At 43.5% G+C, this 21,235-nt stretch overlaps 1 protein-coding gene across 1 annotated transcript in view; it reads left to right on the forward strand.

The window, feature by feature from the left end:
- CACNA1E (calcium voltage-gated channel subunit alpha1 E) overlaps positions 1–21,235 on the forward strand; it is a 329,827-nt gene that overhangs the window by 30,343 nt on the left and 278,249 nt on the right. The gene's annotated exons all lie outside the window — the stretch shown is intronic.

Raw genomic sequence — 21,235 nt, forward strand, 5'->3', positions numbered from 1 at the left:
AAGTTAAGAGCTGGGTGGAAAAGTGAGGAGCGGGGAGAGAGGAGCTACCATTGCTATTGACCAAAGACAGAGGGGAGCAAAGAAGACCTTTTTCTTTTTTTTCAGAGGACTTGGGCAGGTAAAATCTGACAAGAATGAGAGTTTAGAAACACTTGCATCGTTTCATTGTCTTGTGCAACAGACACAATTGCCATACGTTTAATCTTCATGTCAACTATGATTAAGTGAAAGGGGAAAAGTTGAAGGTGGAATAGACTAGAATGTATAAATAGAAACTAGCGAGCATTGAGCCCCTTAGTATAGGGAACAGATAAGTAGTAGAGATGACTCTTTATGTTTAAAAACATCTGTTGCTTACAAAAGGATCTTCTGAAGGTTATTTTTCTAAAAGAAAATGCTACTACTGCATTTAAAGTGTGATTTAGTGTGTAAAGATACAGCTTCTGCGTAGTGTTTCAGAAGTACACAGTGTAGACTGTAGTACACCTGGCTGATGTCTTGTGGGTTTTATCCCCATTTAATTAAACTGTGATTGACAAATGAAAATTGTCTATATTTAAGGTATACAGTGTGATGATTTGATACATTGTAAAATGATGACTGCAGTCAAACTGATTAACATATCCATCACCTCATGTAGTTTTATTTATGGTGGTTAGAACACTGGAATCCAAACTACACTTTTAGCAAATTTCAAGTATGTTATACATTATTATTTACTATATGATCATATAGTAATAATATAATAATATAGGCATTATTATTTACCATGGTGAATCCTAGGTCTGCAGAATGTATACATCTGTAGCTGAAAGTTTTTACCCTTTGCGCAATATCTTCTCCTTTCCGCTACCCCTGGTCCCTCATAACCACCTTTCCTTCCATTGTTACTATGACTTCCGCTTCTGAAAAACTAGTATAGTCAATATAACTGAGATCGTGCAGCATTTGTCTTGTTTTTGCATAGTGTCCTTTAGGTTCATCCATGCTGTTGCAAATGGCAGGGATTCCTTTTTAAAGACTGAGTAATGTTCTTACGTGTGTGTGTATGTGCATGTGTATCTGGATCACAGTTTCTTTATCCATTCATTCATTGATGGGAATTTAGGTTGCGTCCATATCTGGCTGTTGTGAATAATACTGAAGTGCACAGGGGACTGTAGACATCTGTTTGAGGTAATGGCTTCATTTTCTTTGAACATGAAATGTCTCTATTTCATTTTCTTTGGACACAATACCCAGAAGTGAAATTACTGGATTATATGGTAGGTCTATTTTTAATTCTTCTGAGGAATTTCCGTACTATTTTCTACAGTGACTGGGCCAATTTACATTTCCACCAACAATGCACAAGAATTTTTTTCTCCACATCCTCACCAACAGTTGTTATCTTTTGACTTTTGCTAATATTAATAGCTTGGGGATGATTTAAATGTCCCTAAAATAATATATACTATATAAACAGTCCCCAACTTATGATGGTTTACCTTACAGTTTTTTTGAGTTTCTGATGATGCAAAAGCAATACTTTTCCAGTAGCAACTGAACTTTGAATTTTGATGTTTTCTGTAGGCAGTATGGTACTGTCTTATGATGCTGGGCAGTGGCAGATACAGCTCCCAGTCAGCCCTGAGATCATGAGGGTTATTGTTGTGTTTTTTACTTTCAGTATAGTATTCAATAAATTACATGAGATATTCAACACTTAATTAAAAAATTAGCTTTGTGTTACATGATTTTACCTAAGTGTAGTCTAATGCAAGTGTTCTAAGAAGATACAAGGTAACTAGGCTCAGCTCTGATGTTCATTCATTAGGGACCTTTCTTGGCAAAGTAATGTCTCTGCTTTATAATATGCTGTCTAGGTTGGTCATAGCTTTTCTTCCAAGGAGGAAACGTCTTTTAGTTTCATGCTGCAGCCACTATCTGCAGTGATTTTGGAGCTCAAGAAAATAAAGTCTTTCACTGTTTCCATTGTTCATTAGGTTAGGTGTATTAAATGTGTTTTCAGCTTATGTTGAGTTTATTGGGGTGTAACCTCATCATAAGTCATGGAAGATCTATACAGTAAAAGGCCTTAAATGAATCTGAGTCATTTTAGAAATATGATCTGTTTAAAAGAAGACTACTGTAATGTGTGGGTTAAATGTTAAAATTATGTGAATTCTTAGTCTCTCTAAGTCTTGTATGTGTCAGAGGCCATTTGCAATTTCTTGTCTAGTCCATTTATTTTCGTTTCAAACTATTCTATGTTCAATAAGGAAAATTTGGAAAATACGGAAAAAAAGTCACTAAGAAAAATTCCCGATTATTTTGTGGTATTTTCTTCCGGCCTTTTTGATGCTTAGCAAGCTCTCTTTTCAATGCTTGTAATTTTTCTGCCTTTTCTCAGTATCTTATGGGCATAGTACATGTTACTCCATATTTTGGTAAAAAGCGGTAAAGACTGATCAGCAGTTTATGAAGTAGATGTACTCAGCTTCTGTATCCCATTTTTGCACTTATCTGAGACCTAGGTTGCTTTCTAGGTTTGGCTGTTATGAATAATTATTAAAGATGCTCCAGTGTACATCTTTTGGGTGTCACATTTTAAGAGGCATTGTGACAGGTTGAAGTTCTAGAAGAGACTCTGCTTGCTGGGGTGGGGCCTAAGGAAGTAGGATGTGTGAGGGAAGATGTAGAAACTGGCATTGAAGGACAAGAGAAGCTAGTGGGAGCCATAAGCTTGGCCTTCAAATGAGGGTTGCCACATGATTGAAGGGGCAGATTTATAGAGTTCAACAGAATCCTTCATCAGTGTAACCAGTAAGGCCCTCTGTGTCCCCTTGTGTGGGGTGCGCACGAGTGGGCATGGGTGCTGAGCCCTTGGCCAAGCCACTTGTCCTCTCTGCTTTCTCTCCCACCAGCCCCGGTATCTGCCATTGTTAGCAGCTCCTCAAACTTTGCTGAAAGGCCACTGCCGGCCATCTGAACCAATAGGACTTTGCCCCTGTTCTTCCTGAACCTACTCTTTCTTTCTTTCCAGGGAAGGGGCATGGCACTCTTGAGATCAAACTCAGAGCTGTGATTCTATCCCATGGGAATGGATAATCAAATTTTGTCTTCTGTTCAGACAGTGCTTTCACCTACCATGTCACATTGCTTCTAAAATGCATTTTTCTCCTGCTGGTGCATGTCTAAAATATACAGCCTGCATCTTACAATAATGGCATGATATAGTTTAATTGACAGTATTCGTCTCTTTTGGTGGTAAGTAAAACCACAGGGCACCTACAACTCTTGGGGTCTTAGCTACAGTGAGTATGTTGTCATACCAGCCCAGAGAAGCAGGTAGATCAGATTTGAGATCGGAGTCATCCAGTAGTCAGAGCGGGTACGTGCTCAGCCCAGGACCGCCAGCAGCTTGACAGCAGATCCAGAGTTGGAACGTGTCCTTTGACCCAGGGCTGGTGTGTCGCCCCTACAGTACAGCCCCTTCTCCAGGCTTCCTGACACCTGTCCCATGGGCAGCCCATGCTGGCCACTCTGACTTCTCATCTCAGCTCCAGGTGTCACCTGCATCCGCCTCCTGTGCAGAGGAGGAGTGGCACTGCTGGAGTGGGACATCGCCTCGGGCTGAGGCTGTCCAGCTTCTCAGCTGTCCGTGTGTGCTGGGAGGTAGGGAGGGAGCTGACGTGCCAGACAGCTGGCTCAACCAAGGACCTACCATCAATGTCCTTTGTTCAGAGACAGGGGTTTGGGGGGCCTGGGCCACTGCCTTTTGCCTGAACCCCAGACCTGTTAACTTTCAGAATTCTTAGGTCTGTAAGCTGAGGCAGTTAATGGTTCAGAGTTAATTTATGTACATTATTCATAGAACCCTCATAATCCCCCAAATGGGATCTTATTAGCCCCATTTTATAGATGAAGCAACCAAGGTTCAGAGAGGGTACATGATATACTAGGAAGTGCTAGAGCTGGACTTGAGCCCACATTTTCTGGCTCCAAGTTCCTTCGTCAACAGTCATTTCCCTACACTGTCAGTGACCTCACCACCTCACAGGCTCTGCAGCTGTGTGCTTGGGTGTTTCTTCAGTCCCCTTGAAGCCATGTGGGATGGGCTCAGTATAATCAGGCAGATGTCCCGGAGCCAGAGCTGAAGCTTCATATGTGACTTGAAGAGGACCAGAGCCCCATGTGTCCATACTAAGACTTCTATCCATGGGCTTGGAATACAGCCAACTCCCTGCTCTGTGGTTAAGAAGGCACGTTACTTAACTCTCATGGTTTCATCAGTAAAAACTGAACCAGAAGTTCCACCTTGTTTCATAAGTTGGCTTGTTCATCCATCCATCCACCCATTTATTTAACAAACTATATGTTGTTGAACACTCAAATTCTGGGACTGAGAAACACCAAGGTTAATGTATTCTCATTTCTTCTAAAAGACAGTGAATTTGCCATTCTTTTAACAAATTATGGTGGCTCAGATGGTAAAGAATCTGTCTGTAATGGAGGAGACCCTGCTTTAATCCCTGGGTCAGGGAGATCCCTTGGAGAAGGGAATGGCTACCCCCTCTAGTATTCTTGCCTAGAGAATTCCATGGACAGAGGAGCCTGGTGGGCTTATAGTCCATGACATTGCAAAGAGTTGGACGTGACTGAGCGAATAATACTTTTACTTCACTTTCACTTTCTTAACAAATTATTACCTTATATAACTTGGGATCTCTCTCATATTGGTAATAATTCAAGAGATGCTATTTCTAAATATTTGTTAGGCCACCTGGATAATTCTAAATTATTTGAAGTCATGATTACAGATTGGCCTTAAAAACAGGTCACAGCCCCTAGAATAGATGGGTGATGATAGGGGAGGATGAGAACTCAGAGGCACTCCTAACCCATGGGTAGGAGTAGGAAAGTGAGGGCCAGGATTGTGTCTTTGAACCCCGTTCATGTCTGTGCGTGATTAGAGTAGGTACTTAATAAATGCTGCTGCTAAGTCGCTTTAGTTGTGTCTGACTCTGTGCGACCCCATAGACGGCAGCCCACCAGGCTCCCCCGTCCCTGGGATTCTCCAGGCAAGAACACTGGAGTGGGTTGCCATTTCCTTCTCCAATGCATGAAAGTGAAAAGTGAAAGTGAAGTTGCTCAGTCGTGTCTGACTCTTAGTGACCCCATGGACTGCAGCCTACCAGGCTCTTCCGTCCATGGGATTTTCCAGGCAAGAGTACTGGAGTGGGGTGCCATTGCCTTCTCCATAATAAATGCTAGTAGAATGGAATCACTTGGTCCATGCCAGATTCTCTTGTCACCGGCTGGATGTGAAGGAGAGTGCTGGGGGCACCCTGAGACTGTCAGTATGGAGGGGTCGCCTATTCCCAGTCCTTCCCTCTGTCAGTCCAAGCCAAGCCTTACCTACAGCTCTCTCAGGTAGCTATGACCTAGCCCAGCTGCCCGAATCCTGATCACTCCATTAGAGAAATGAAAACTGGAAACTGAGTCTCTAGGTGAGTAAGAGATACTGAACTTCCTGTTGTTTGGCCTGTTTACAGGACTCTAAGGGTTACCTTTTGGGATGCTTTCTGGCTGATAAGTGCAAGGGGTGGCGTCAAAGCTGAATATTGATGACCCAACTTCCTAGAGGTGCTATGGGCAGATGGAGGGATATAGAGAGAAGGGCACTATTGCCTCACCCAGCATTTGCCATATAATGAAAGCTGCCATCTATTGAGCTGTATTGCAAAAGTTACATTTATTTATATCTTTATCTTTATTGCTCAAAACATGCTTTATGATCAGTTTCTCTAGCTTTTCTGTGGGAGATGACCTCTTTTGGCTATTCTGCAGAAATATGAGTACTAACTCTGAAGAGTGGGCAGATGTATCTGAGCCTCCTTCCTCCACCAAGACCATCATTCCAGGGCCCAGGTGACCACCTGTCCCCACGCCTCTGTCTTCCTTCAAGTCCTTCAGGAGATATCGTTGAGGACCCACAGTGGGCCAGGCAGTGTGCTGCCTGTGGGTGGTGCAGGGCTGAGTGTCCCAGCAGGGGGCCACGTGTCATGAAAACCCAGAGGAAGGGCACCCAGTCTAGCTCTGGGAACTGGGGAAGACTTCCCGGAGGAAGGAGCATTGAAATTGGGATGTGAGGGCAGGCCGATAGGACTTAGACAAGGAAAAGTGGAAGAGCTTTTCTGGGTAAGAGAATTTTGCATACAAATCCTTAAAGCTGAGAGAGAGCACACAGGATGCTTCCGGGGAGTTGGCCAGGGGCATAGTGAGCAACGCTCCCAGAGAGGGCAGCAGGGGCCAGCTCAGGCTGGCTGGGAGGAGCTCGTAGTGGAGCCAGAGGCAGAGGGACCCACTGAAGGCTTGGACCAGGGACCGGTTTGAGCAGTGATTGGTTCTAACCCTGTGCTCGATGCCGTGCAGGTCTTTTTCATCATGGAATTCACTTTGAGTAAAGGGCATGGAAAAGAGCAGGGTGGGGGGAACCATTGCCATACCCTGAGCTGCAGTTTGGGAGGAGGTGCCTCACCCTGCAGACGGAAGAAGAATGAAGGGGAAAGGGAAGGGAGAGGAGAAGAGCCCAAGGAGATGCCACAGAAGAGCTGGGAGCTGCCATTGGAGGTCCCCAGCTTCTCACCGTGGCACAAGCAGAGTGGTTCAGCCTGGAGCCTGTTGGTAGGAGGACGCTATCTGGAGCTAAATATACATCGATAGGTATTTTTAGAGGGTTTCTGTAAGGAGGCCGCCCTAATACACGCGTTTCCCGAGCAGTTAAAGATCGAGGAAAGCACAGATTTCCTTCCCCAGCACTGTCTCCCCAGTGCTGAGAATGTGGGGGAGGTGTTGATAACGCAGTCCCGGGGCCCCCAGCCCAATTTAAATCTCTGTGGTACTAGAATGATAGCACTTGGGATTTATATAGCATCTCCGTGCCAATGAGCCTGGCGAGCTTTTACAGACCTGTCTTTTACTCATTCTCTTCACTCTAAGTAGGTGAAGCAAGTGGGGGGTGGGGAGCAGGGAAGGGCTGGGTATAAGGAGGAGTCACTGGAGCTTGTTGTTTCAGAGATGGGGAAACTGAGGCCAAGTGAGGCAACGTAGGGGGCTAGGAACTACTCAAAGGAACTGAGGCAGTAGAAGCAGATGAGATCTCGGGTGCCTTCATCCTGATGTTGGGGTGCTCCGCTAGCCCTAAGCTAGACTGCTTCTCAAGTTCTCTCTCCCAGTGGAGTTGGGCTGCTCGTCTGAAAGGCCTCCACCTCCTCACTGGCTCCTTGTTCGTTTCTAGCTCCACTTTGGGGGAACACAGCTGCTGCTTGCAGCTTCTCCTTTCGTCAGAACATTAGTTCTCTGTTTTAATTGCATTTCCCTCCAGATGGGTTCATGTTGGAAAAGATAGTTAGGATATGGAATTTGGATTCAGGGAGGAGATGGGCAGAAGGCAAAATGTGGAGCTTTTGGAGGTCTCTTCTTTGCTCTTTGACGATGTAAACTTTCTTTTGGGGAGACTTCAGATGAGAGTCCCAGCTAGTAGTTGACAGGCAGTTGAGCTACAGTTGCTCCTTGGGTGGGAGATCATTTATTACATAGACCCTTGATCCCTTTTCTCTATTGAGACTCATCATTAATTCATTCTACAGATATTTATTGTGTGATTAGAGTAGGTATTTACTATGTAAGTACCTACTTACTATGTTCTGGTGTATGATGCTGCTGTTGGGCTGGTTTCTCTTTCCTGAAGCGTTGCTTCATGTCACCTCCACAGATTGACAGAAGCTCAAACCAGAGAGAGCTCATGGGGTCCTGAATTGGTCTTGGTGTCAACAAGGAGGAAGGAAAGCCAGGGGGAGTGGAGGAAGCTCAGAATGCTTGGGTGGTTTGGTTTGGGAGCATTTTTCTGGCTTTACATTCATTCAGGGTAACAGAGGGAAAGACACGATGACCAGATATTCTCCAAGCTAGACCACCACCCTGGGTCTGGAACTCCCATTGGAAGGCCGTTAAATGCACCCAGTCTTAGGCAGGTGCATGAGTGTGCGTGAAAGAGGGCAGCAGGGGTGAAAAGTCTGAGGCAGGACTGCAACGCAGAGGTGGCCATGGCATTAATGTTCATTCTCCAGATTTACAAGAGAGACTCGAGAATTAAAGGGCGGGTCTACATTTCCATTCTGTGCGTGAGGTGCGTCTCCTCCCTTGGGGAGGGCTTTTGTGTACTTCTGCCTGTTACTGTCAGTGTAGTGCACAGTTCTGTGTGAAATGTGAGATGTACAGTACTGTTCAGTGTATGTTTCCCTGAATCAGAAAGTAACAGATACGAGGAGTGAAGAGAGATCGCCAAGGGGAGCAGGGCAGATGCTGGAAGGAACAAGAGGGTGTGCTGGGCTTCAGGAGAACGTACAAAGGAAGGCTAAGTCTGAGGTTGCTAAGACTTAGCCACTGAATTTTAGACCTGGGAGAATGATAAATCTGTCCAGCTTTCCGTGTTTATTATTTTTAACAGGAGAGAAAACTGAGACCCACATAGGTAAGCCACCTGTCCATGGTCTTAGAGCTGGAATGAGCTGAGTTGGGTCCTGGTTGGTCAACTCTGGATTCAGGCTCAACTGAAGCTATACTCCACTCTCTCTGGCAGTTGAGAATCTGTTACTTCCAGATTATATTCAGGCCACTGGGGTGTTAAGAAATAAATCAGATTTTTAAAAATTACTTGGCTGGGATATATGTGCAACTTATATGGAAACAGAATTTAATATAGTGGACTGCATGATTCAGGGTTTTGGGTCCTGGTCCTCACCCTAGTATACCTTCCCTCTCTGGTCCTTCAGTATGATACTAGGTGATACCTAAACCATCTCAGCTTTCCTTTGTGAAATCTCATTTATGAAATAAAGGTAGGACTTCCACTGCCTACCTCACCAAGTCTTACAACAAGAAAATCCAGTAATGACGATGCTGCTGCTGGTGATGTGGGCTCACATTTTACCTATAGCTTGCATGTCTTATCTCAAATGTGGAAGCCCTCATACACTATCTCAGCATTTGCATACATCATTTTATGCATAGAAACACAAAGCGAGGCAGATATTATCTCCGTTTTAAGATGAGGAAACCGAAACTCAAAGAGACTAAGTCACGAGCTCAAGGCCAAACACTTACTAAGGGAGGGGCCGGCATTTTCATCGTATTATATTATCAGCCGTCTAAACTCCGTGCAGTGTCTCCTGTGCTACACAGCTGTCTCAGCCAGAGTGTTTTGAAAGACAGTGAAGCAAAATACGAAATCGGTGAGCAGGAATACTTTCCCCCTAGGTCAGTGATGTTATGAAGATAAATGTTAAAATACACCTAAAGCACCTTGCAGAGAAGGCAATGGCACCCCACTCCAGTGCTTTTGCCTGGAGAATCCCATGGACGGAGGAGCCTGGTAGGCTGCAGTCCATGGGGTCGCTAAGAGTCGGACACGACTGGGTGACTTCACTTTCACTTTTCACTTTCATGCATTGGAGAAGGAAATGGCAACCCACTCCAGTGTTCTTGCCTGGAGAATCCCAGGGACGGGGGAGCCTGGTGGGAGGCCGTCTATGGGGTCGCACAGAGTTGGACACGACTGAAGCGACTTAGCAGCAGCAGCAGCAAAGCACCTTGAGCGCCTTTTAAAAAAGATGTTTAAAATCGAAAACATTGCAAATACCATAGTTCTGTAGGCCTCATTCAGAATCGTCATTTATCTCCATTAAACTAACAACGACACAGACAAGTTTCACCGCAACCTATTGCAGATTCCATGACTATGGCTGATTTAAAATTTCCCGTTAGTTGTCATTTTGCTCAAAGACAGAAGTTTCCTCCAAGTTGATATGAGGTATATCTTATTTCTTCTTAGAAGTATCTAATTTTATTTGAACTAGTTAAATCCTCCTGTGGTTATTATCAACAACAATAAAGAAATTCCAAGTAAAAGTGGAAACAGAGGCCTTCATTTTTAACCTCATCAACACTGTTTTCCAGATTCTTTTTTTAGGAAAATATTCTCTTTGTCTTCTGGTCCCCCGCATCACACAAACATACACAGTCAGAGGGCTCTGGACGTTAGAAAGGAGGGCTGAGGAGAGTGCCCTTCCGCCTGAGAGGAATGTCCAGTCGGGAGGACCATTCCAGTTCTCTCTCTGAGGAGAGCTGACAGGAAAGGCTGAATTCTGATGTCCTCCCCCTTGCCTTTCATCTCCTCCCGTCTCGGCTGCCACTCTTCTGTCAGGAGCCTGGGCCTTGGTGACAGGATGGTTAGGAGAGGAGCTCAAGGTCGTGGCTTTTCTCCCTGGCCTCAAGCTCTGGGACAGTGATTGGAAGGCAGAGTGATAGGTGTGACTGTTTCACACTTGAGATGGCATTTGTGGTGAAGTCTCATGGTTTACATCCCTGTGGGGGTTCTGTACATCTCACCTCTTCCCCCACCAACCCTCTAGGGCTGGACTAGTCCTGGAGGAGTCATTCTTAGTCCAGAACCACAGGCGTGGCCACGGGAAGTTGAAACTGAACTAGAACTGATTTGGGGTATCTTTGCTGTGCAGTCTTGATCAAAACTCTGGGTGATGGGCGGGAAAACCAGAAGGATTTATCTCCTGGGCCTCCCACTCAGGGTTACCCTTGCCCCCATGTCTGAAACTTTGAGTTATGGGGAAAGACATAGGAGGAGGAAGGGCCAGGAGAAGACCGGGGGAGGGAAGGATAGAAGCAGCCAGTATTCGTCTTGGGCCTCTTATGTTCCAGATGTCATTCTGACTAAGAGGGACGCAGTCCTGGGTGGAGGTCTTTTCTGTTGTCTTGGAGCTAGCTGTCTAGCAGAGGAGACAGATACTCAATTAAACTTTAAAGGTGTATCAGGGTTGCAGAGGAGACGTGTTACAGTGCTAGAAGGATTTTACACTGGGACTCTAACCTAATCTGAGGGGAAGAAGATCAAGAAGTTGATGTCGAAACCCAGAGATGGAGTAACCTTTCACTAGGAACAGAGAGAAGAGGGAAGAGAAGGATGAGGAGGGTTTAGGTGGAGGTTGGAGCAAGTGTGAAGGGCTGGAGGTGGGAGAGGGTGGCCCTGTGAAACAGAAGAAGGCTGGTGGAGCCCAGCGTGTAGTAACTAAGGTGATGGTAACCTGAGGGGAGTTGAAGTGGAGGGGCCACGTTATTCAGGGTCTGCTTGGCACCACCAGGGATGTTCAGTGGGAGGCCGTTGGCTGGTTGGAAACAGGGAAGTCGACATATTTGCAGAAAATGAATGGGGATGGGTGATGTTCGCTGAGAAATTAGAACTTCCCTGAATGATTCCAAGTCTGCTCAGTGTTAAGATAGAATTAATGTCTTTAAAGAGTCCCTCCCTCTCCCTTGCCTCCTCCATCCAACAGTGGCCCTCAACTATAATTTTGTTTAACCTATTGGAACTGTACCAAAACCCAGTCTCTAGACCTTATAATCTAACCCATTCTATGCTAAAGATCTGTTAACCCTGCCCAGAGTAGAGACATAGTCCTGCCTTTTGGATTCACACTCTGAATGTCTCCTACTGATTCAAATAATGGGTAAGAATTGATGAGTGTGTGGGCTTTTATTTTTGATGTTCAGCAGAGAAATTATTTTAAAAATGCTTTTCTGAGAACATTGCTATATGATTATTAGGATTTTTATTTTTCTGATAGAACAATAGTCAAAAGATCAAGCCAGCCCACACACTTGTTGATGAGATGTTTCTCTTCCTCCTGCTCTCTAAGCCCGTGACACATCACGATGCCGAATCTGGATCTGAGTTGAACTCTGGTTAATAGCCACCATAAATATACCATTTTGTGATCTAGGGGCCCCTTCTGGGAGGAGCTTAAAGTGCTCTGTAATTCATCCTCTTTCTACTTCTCACGTTGGGAAAGGAAACAGAGGCCTCACCTCTCAACTCCCTTTCTGAGTAAGTGCTGTGTTCTCTCTTCTAGAGACAGGTCACCCAGATGGAGGCTTCTCAGCTGGGCTCTGATGTCGAGGTGGGAGGTGTTCACTGCTTACCCCAGGCATCCCCACTGAGTACTTAAATTCACATCCTCTCTTCACATGAGCCAGCTCTTTAATGTTCTGGCTTCCTCCTCCTCGCTTTTGCTTTGTTCTCCTCTTACTCTCCCTAACCTTTCTGTTTTCATTTTTCACTGTAGTTCAAAATAAAAGATGAGGTGAGCTGGGGACGGGTGCCACGGAGAGTGATGTATTTGTGTATGTGCTTATGTATATGATGCTAGTTCCGAAAGACACCTTCTTAGAGCTCAGTCTACAGAATGACTTTGACATTCAACCCCTCTTCTCCAGCAAACAGATCCACGTATGAGGTGGGTTCTCCCTACTGGGGATCTGATAGCTCAAAGTTTGACCAGCTTCTACTGCAAACAAAGGAGGACTTCCATGATTACTTTAACTCCCCCCAGTTGTGACTGATCTGAAAACAAACTAAAGCTGAGCACTAGGAAGTCACCCAGGAATTAACATTTTAGGACCACAGATAGAAAATAAAAGCACATATATACTTTAAGAATACACCAATGGATTTTAGTCAATTGTAGGGAGGTGGATGAACCTAGAGCCTGTTATACAGAGTGAAGTAAGTCAGAAAGAGAAAAACAAATATGGTATGTTAACACATAAATATGGAATTTAGAAAAATAGTACTGATGAACCTACGTACAGGGAAGAAGTGGAGATGCAGACAGAGAACGGGCTTGTGGACACAACAGGGGAAGGAGAGGATGGGACAAATTGAGAGAGTAGCATTGACATCGGAGAAGGCAATGGCACCCCACTCCAGTACTCTTGCCTGGAAAATCCCATGGACGGAGGGGCCTGGTAGGCTGCAGTCCATGGGGTCGCTAGGAGTCAGACACGATTGAGCGACTTTACTTTCACTTTTCACTTTCATGCATTGGAGAAGGAAATGGCAACCCACTCCAGTGTTCTTGCCTGGAGAATCTCAGGGATGGTGGAGCCTGGTGGGCTGCCGTCTATGGGGTCGCACAGAGTCAGGCACGACTGAAGCGACTTAGCAACAGCAGCATTGACATATATATATACACACACACACACACACACACATATATATATATATACACACATATACACACTTTAATGTATGAAACAGAAAACTAGCGGGAATTTGCTGTATAACACAGGGAGCCCGGCCTGGCACTCTGTGACCACCTAGAGAGATGAGATGGGAGAGGATGTGTGTGTGTGTGTGTGTGTGTGTGTGTATAATTATGACTGATTTTCATTGTTGTGCAGCAGAAACCAACACAACATTGCCAAGCAATTATCTTCCAACTTAAAAAAAATGAGTGAATTCTGTAGTATGTACACGATACTTCAATAAATCTGTTTTTAAATAAAGGAACAAATAATGTACCTTAAGAGACCCCTGGAATTATTGCAGTGGACATGCAGATTCATTGCTGCACCCAGCATTGGCTGTTTCCTGAATAGTGTTTCTCACAACTACATACCACAGTATCATTTTTCTAAAATGTGTGTGGGTGCCATTGTAATTTATCAGATATAAATACACTTAGACTAAATAGTGGTGTTGTGTTCTCTTTTAGCTAGTATAGCACAGTGGTTAACAGTTTGGGCTCTGTAGACAGGCAGACTGGAGCTCCTGTTCCTGCTCTACTGTTTACTGGCTCTGTGGTTGTAGGCAAGGGGTCCAGCTTCTTTGAGCCTCGGTGTCTTCATCTCTATGAAAAAGACGGGAGGTAGTGATGGATAGTAATACCTAACAGAGTTGCTGTGGAGCTATATTAATGAAATAACTCCTCTGGGAGGGTGAAGTGAATCTTGGATTTTTGACATTAAAAAAGGAACCTTGCACTTGAAAGGGTAAGAACGGCTGATTCAGTGTGACCCGTTATTACAGACGAAGGGGCTGAGGCCCAGACAGGGCTTTGAGAACTTGAACTCTAGTGTAGTCCTGGTACTCTTGTGTCTGGGTGGAGGGTCACTTGCCAGCAGCTAATACCCGATTTTGGCCGGGAGGGGAGGTAGACATGGAAGTTAGATCATCGTCTAACCATTGTTAGACCGTCGTCAATGTTGCACCCTTTTTTTTTTTTTTTTAAAGTCTAAAATACCTTAAGTACTTGCACTCATGAATGGAATGGTTTGGTTGGAGTAGAATATATATGTGTGTGTATCTGTCCGTAAGACAGATCAGCACAATGTGATCAGGACACAGCTTTGTTCTGGTTGGTGGTTCAGTCTCTAGTAGTGGTTAGAGGAGGGAAAGATGTAAGCCAGGCCAGGGACACCCAGATCTCGATCCAAGGTTAGGTAATCCATAGTTAGCCTTTGGATTCTTTGTCTTCCACTGTTGATCCCAGGTAACTTGGATAGTTAAGTCTTTTTTGGTGATTGCTTGTGCATTTTTCCTCATCATTGTCTGTATGAGTATAAGGGTTAAAAAAGAAAATGTAAATTGTTGGATGTATGGTAGGTATATAATAAATACTTTCTTCTAATTATTAATAATACTCATTGATTCAAGGAATATTTCCTATGCATATACAAAACACTTTACTGAGTATTGGGATGAAAAAGGTAAATAGGAAGATATCTGCCCTCAAGGAGCTTTCAGTCTGATATAGAGATAACATCCATATACAGATAATTTTAACTGTTTGATGAGGAGTAAAGTTTGCAAATAAATCTGTTCTGTCCATTCAACTTTCCATCTATCTGCTTTTTATTAAGTGCTTTCTGTGTACAAGGTCTAGTTGTGGATAGCAAGAGGGACAGTGATAGAGTTAAATGAGGAAGAGATAGAAGGTCATTGGGAAATCATGCAACTGTTGACACCTCTGCTAGAAGCTGGTATCAGCAGCCCTTAACACTTTTGCCCCCTATTTTGATCAGGCTTTGAAAGTAAGAATGAGAAGCAAGTAGACTGTTTCATTTCATTTTATTTTTGTGTTGCTTTTTCCTCTCTAAGAAACCAGTTGAGGCTATTTATAAAACGTTCGTGTTTGCCTAGATATCACTGCTGGTTAACATTTGGCAAACTGCAAATTCCGTGGCCAGGAGGACAGAGGATCAGGAGCCAGTGTCAAAGGCAAAACCAGCTTCTTCCTTTCTAATGTTTTTTCTATCCTAGGTTTGTACAAAAAAGGTTGAGAAGTCAGATATTTACTAGTGAACTGTGCGTGACTACAACAAATAAATTGGAGTCAGTAGCAAATAAATGATTGTTGTAGGTCTTTGGAGGAGGATTTATTATTGCGGCCAGAGGGTTTGAATGGTCCTTAGGGATGTCAATTACATTGCTCCTTGCTGCAGCTTCTCACATGCCTTCTGTATGGGGGTTATGTCATTAGATCTAGGAGAGCTTTTTCGAAGGGAAGAGGCTAGTTTGGCTTCAAGTTCAAGACCCTAATGAAATGAGTTTCAGAAAGGAGTTACCCAAATTATTTAGCTTTATTTATTGATACTATGTCCAACTCTGGAAAAGGGCTCCTTCATTTCAGCCCCTGGCCCTTGTCATAGCAATGCCAGGTCAGGAGGCAGGTTAGGGGAAGGATGGATGGAGAATTGTAATTACCTGCTTATTCAGGAGTGCTGGCTTAGTTAACAGCTGATGGTCAGTGTGAAGCACGGCATTAAACATTTTGAAGGGTTTTCTCCTTTAATTTTTACAACAACCCTATGAGGTAGATACTGTTATTATCACCACTGGATGAGGAAAGTAGGGCTTAGCTGGTTCAGGAGTTTTCCCCAGTCACACTGCTAGTGGTCAGTGGGGCAGGGATTCAAATGAAATTGCCCAATCCCAGAACTTATGCTTTTTTGAATTTGTTTTATTTTTTAAGATTTTATTGAAATATAGTTGATTTTAATAAATTTTTTGAATTTTAAAATAAATTTCAAAATAAATTATGATTTCAATAATTTCTGCTGTATAGCAAAGTGACTTAGTTACAAATATATATATTCTTTTTCATTTTCTGTTCCATTATGGTTGATCATAGGATATTGACTAGAGTTCCCTGTGTTATACAGCAGCATCTGATTGTTTATCCAGCCTGTATATGCTAGTTTGCATCTGCTAATCCCCAACTCCCAAGACTTCCCTTCCCCACCCCACCTCCCTCTTGGCAGCCTCAAGTCTGGCCTCTGTGTCCAGAAGTTGGGTTTTTAACCATGATGCTGCACTGCCTTCCTAGCATATATATCACAGTGACTGTCGACTCTGATTTTGTTTTCCTCCTGATGCACTTTAACTGACAAGAGTAAAGGGATTTATCTGTGATAGGTCAAAATCCATTCATTGGAGTATGGTTTTGGTTACTGGGAAGATGTCTTTTATTGAAGAGGATTAAAAGAACAATAGATTATTGGATTTTCCCTATCACTTTAATCTTGAAATCGTTTCAGACATATTATCCATTTAGCCCTTTAAAGTCAGTTAATGTTATAATACAGGACACAGCCTGGCAGATGGAAAGAACAAAGGCTATGGAATTACATTGTTTTGCGTGTAAAGTCTGAATCTGGCTCTGTGACCCTGAGCAAGTTTTGTAACCTGTTATCCTCAGTTTTCTTGACGTCCTACTTTTGCATTCCAGTCCCCTATAATGAAAAAGACATCTTTTTTGGGTGTTAGTTCTAAAAGGTCTTGTAGGTCTTCATAGAACCATTCAACTTCAGCTTCTTCAGTGTTACTGGTTGGGGCATAGGCTTGGATTACTGTGATATTGAATGGTTTGCCTTGGAAACGAACAGAGATCATCCTGTCGTTTTTGAGATTGCATCCAAGTACTGCATTTCGGACTCTTTGTTGACCATGATGGCTACTCCATTTCTTCTAAGGGATTCCTGCCCACAGTAGTAGATATAATGGTCATCTGAGTTAAATTCACCCATTCCAGTCCATTTTAGTTCACTGATTCCTAGAATGTCGACGTTCACTCTTGCCATCTTCTGTTTGACCACTTCTAATTTGCCTAGATTCATGGACCTAACATTCCAGGTTCCTATGCAATATTGCTCTTTACAGCATCAGACCTTGCTTCTATCACCAGTCACATCCACAACTGGGTGTTGTTTTTGCTTTGGCTCCATCCCTTCATTCTTTCTGGAGTTATTTCTCCACTGATCTCCAGTAGCATATTGGGCACCTACCGACCTGGGAAGTTCCTCTTTCAGTATCCTATCTTTCTGCCTTTTCATACTGTTCATGGGGTTCTTAAGGCAAGAATACTTAAGTGATTGCAGTTCCCTTCTCCAGTGGACCACATTCTGTCAGACCTCTCCACCATGACCCAGCTCAACATTCAGAAAACTGAGATCATGGCATCTGGTCCCATCACTTTATGGGAAATAGATGGGGAAACAGTGGAAACAGTGTCAGACTTTATCTTTTTGGGCTCCAAAATCACTGCAGATGTTGACTGCAGCCATGAAATTAAAAGACGCTTACTCCTTGGAAGGACAGTTATGACCAACCTAGATAGCATATTCAAAAGCAGAGACATTACTTTGCCAACAAAGGTCCGTGTACTCAAGGCTATGGTTTTTCCAGTGGTCATGTATGGATGTGAGAGTTGGACTGTGAAGAAAGCTGAGTGCCGAAGAATTGAAGTTTTTGAACTGTGGTTTTGGAGAAGACTCTTGAGAGTCCCTTGGACTGCAAGGAGATCCAACCAGTCCATTCTAAAGGAGATCAGTCCTGGGTGTTCTTTGGAAGGACTGATGCTAAAGCTGAAACTCCAATACTTTGGCCACCTCATGTGAAGAGTTGACTCATTGGAAAAGACTCTGATGCTGGGAGGGATTGGGGGCAGGAGGAGAAGGGGACGACAGAGGATGAGATGGCTGGTGATGGACTCGATGGACATGAGTTTGAGTGAACTCCAGGAGTTGGTGATGGACAGGGAGGCCTGGCGTGCTGCGATTCATGGGGTTGCAAAGAGTCGGACACGACTGTGCGACTGAACTGAACTGACCCTCAGTTTCCTTATTGGGAAGTTAATGGTTCAGGGTATTTGTGAATATTGATGAATATTTGATGAGCATCATGATATGATGTGGCAGGCTTCCCTGGTGGCTCAGATGGTAAAGAATCTGCCGGCAGTGCAGGAGACCTGGGTTCAATCCCTGGGTCAGGAAGATCTCCTGGAGAAGGGAATGGATACCCATTCCAGTATTCTGGCCTGGAGAATTCCATGGACAGAGGCTACAGTCAATGGGGTCGCAAAGAGTTAGACACAACTGAGCGACTAACATACTTTTGTGATATGATATATATCAAACACTTGGCACAGTGCTTTGTACTCAGTAGATTTTTGATAAATAGCATCTCTTGCTATTTATTAATTTATTAATGAGGAAAGGGAAGCATAAAATTAACAAGTACATTCCTTGAGTTACTCTGAGCCCTGCAGAAGTTCTTGATATAGCCAGGATGAAGTCAGTGTCCTGTATTTTCAGTCTGTTGCTACTTGTACTGGGTCATATTAGCTTCTAGAATGTAATAAATCTTAGGTGGACTTCAGAGTTCCGAATCACTTTGTATTTTATCTGTACTCACAGCTCTTCTTTACCTAGGATACGGGGTTTCAAATTATAGTTGAACAACTGTATTTATCTAATAATAGTAAAGCCGGTCTGCCCCTAATAGTACCTAATACAGCATAGTATCAGCTGGCTACACATAATAGCAATGCTTGCCTGATGTGTGTGGTCTTCTTTTTCTTTCCTTAACCCTCTTTTTAAAAATTCTCTTTCCAGCTCTGGTTTTACATTTACTCCATGACATAAGTCCATTTTATTTCCTCTCTAATATCTTATTTTCTTCCCTTCCCTTCATATTTATACAATCAAAATCTCACGATAGTTTTGTGTTTTTGTGTGTGTGTGTGTTGCATTCTGATTACACATCTGAGTTGTCCTTTTTGGTTTTTTTATTTTATTTTGTTATTTTTAATTGGAGCATAATTGCTTACAGAGCTGTGTTGGTTTCTGCCTTACAACATCAAGATTCAACCATAAGTATATATCCGCTCCCTCATGAGCCTCCCTCCTGTCCCCACTACCCATCCCACCACTCTGGGTTGCTCTTCCTCTTTTGAAAGAACACAGACATTCACATTACAATAAATGATTTATTTGCTTTCATTTATGCAGTATTTTCTATTCATTAGACCTTATTCTTTTTCATGTTTCTTTTCCTTTTTTTCCCTGTATTGATAAGAATCTTATAATCAGTTTCTTATAATTATCAACCAAATTAAGTTCTTATAGTGGAGATATGACTTTTTATCTTTTTTCTTTTATTCCCCATCACGTCCCCCACTTTTGCAGGCTATAAGCAAGAATCCACATGTATTACTAAACTTGATGCTGAACTTACAGTTGATTTTTAAGACTTACTGTAGCACCGACAGTTTGACAGTCAGACGCCGCCAGTGCCAGTGAGAAGTGGTGTGTTGTAGTGGGAAGCCCATCCAGATCAAAATTGATCCAGGCCTGGTACTCGTCCTTGTCTCCAGTATGACGGCAGGGCTAGCTTGTAACCATCCTGAGTCTAAATTTTCTGCTCTACAAAGAGAGCAGTACTAGCCTTGCAGAAGTGTTGAGGAGATTAAATGCAATGACATATGTGAGAGTGTCTGCTACCTTCCTAGCTGTTGCTGCCTTTTCCTGTCTACCTTCCTCCATGCCTTCCGTGCATCAGTAGGAGGAGTCCTGGAGGCCCCTATGCAGTTTATCTATATTCAGGCCGTGGTGCTGCGGAGGAGGGAGCCCATTAAAGTTTGATGGTGCTCCTGGGCACTGCGGGGCTGGAAAGGTGAGATGGAAGAGAAGAGAAAGAATAAGAAATTATGCAGCTTTTCAGAAGCTACGCACAGGCTTATGGTTTATGATCTGCCCATATGGGTGCCTGCCGACGTGCCATATATATTCTTGCCTGAGGTTACAACAGAGTACATCTGCACCTATACTTTCATCCGTATCCTCCGTCTCATGTATTATCCTAAGGAGAACTCTTGAATGTAAACAGCATGGCAGTTGTGCTCTCGTAGCAGCTTGCTTTCTTTATCAGAGATTTCATTGAAAGGATTTTAAAGCCTTTCTTTCCTTTTTTTAAAAAATATTTTTAATTGATGTAGCATTAATTTATAATATTGCCATAGCTTGTTTCTATGAATTATTCTAGGGCTGGATCCCCCTGCCTTTCTATAAACTGCTCCAAGGGATAACTCTTTCTTTCTCCACAGCTGAGTAGCTTTCCCAGCCCCTGACCCTGACTGGTTTGGTCTTGTCTTTGCCAGGAGGACTTTACCCTAGGACTTTTCTGGGAGTAAACTCCCCCAGGTCATCATTTCTGGAATGCAGATCCTGGGCATTTGGTAATGAATTTGTCACAAGAACACCGACTCAGCCCTTATTTCACTCATGATTCTGCCCTGTTATTTGAGGCAGACCCATTTTTCAATGAGATTATCTTCTCTTTATTTATTTGAAAGGAGGGAGGAAGAAAAGCCTGTTTGGTGATTTTCTGAAGGGCAGATCTCCTCCAAATTTAGTTGTGTATTAAAAACAAAAACAAAGATTAAGGGATTTGAGAAAAGGGTGATTTGTTTTTTCAACTGAGTTCAGAGATTTTCCAGAAAGGGTAACTTTTTTCTTCCCAGGTGGTGCTAGTGGTGATGAACCTGCCTGCCAATGCAGGAGACTTAAGAGATGCAGGTTCGATCCCTGGATCAGGAAGATCCCCTGGAGAAGGGAATGGCTGCCCACTCCAGTATTCTTGCCTGGAGAACCCCATGGACAGAGGAGCCTGGTGGGCTACAGTCCATGGAGTCTCACAGAGTCAGACTGACTGAGGCGACTTAGCACAGCAGGGTACTACCTCCCTGATTTTTCTGTTTGATTAATTCTTTGCTACAAAATGATGCCGTTTCCAACATCACTATTTCCATCAGTGGTGTCAGTGGTCCATGTGATTACAGGGAAATGACCTTGATGTGTGTCAGGAATACTACCAGGATCTTCTCCAAGGCACCTCCAGTTCCTTGTGACAGCCCCAGCTGCAGCCTAGAAGAACTGGATGGATGGGCTTTGGGGAGTCTTGAATCACCTAGAATCATATGGTAAGTTAGCATATATGAGCATTTCCCCCTGGGAAAAGGGTCCATAGCTTTTATCAAAGGAACTGGTGACCCACATT

Source organism: Bubalus kerabau, chromosome 5 (genome assembly GCF_029407905.1).
Source record: "Bubalus kerabau isolate K-KA32 ecotype Philippines breed swamp buffalo chromosome 5, PCC_UOA_SB_1v2, whole genome shotgun sequence".
In the NCBI taxonomy this organism is placed as follows: domain Eukaryota; kingdom Metazoa; phylum Chordata; class Mammalia; order Artiodactyla; family Bovidae; genus Bubalus; species Bubalus kerabau.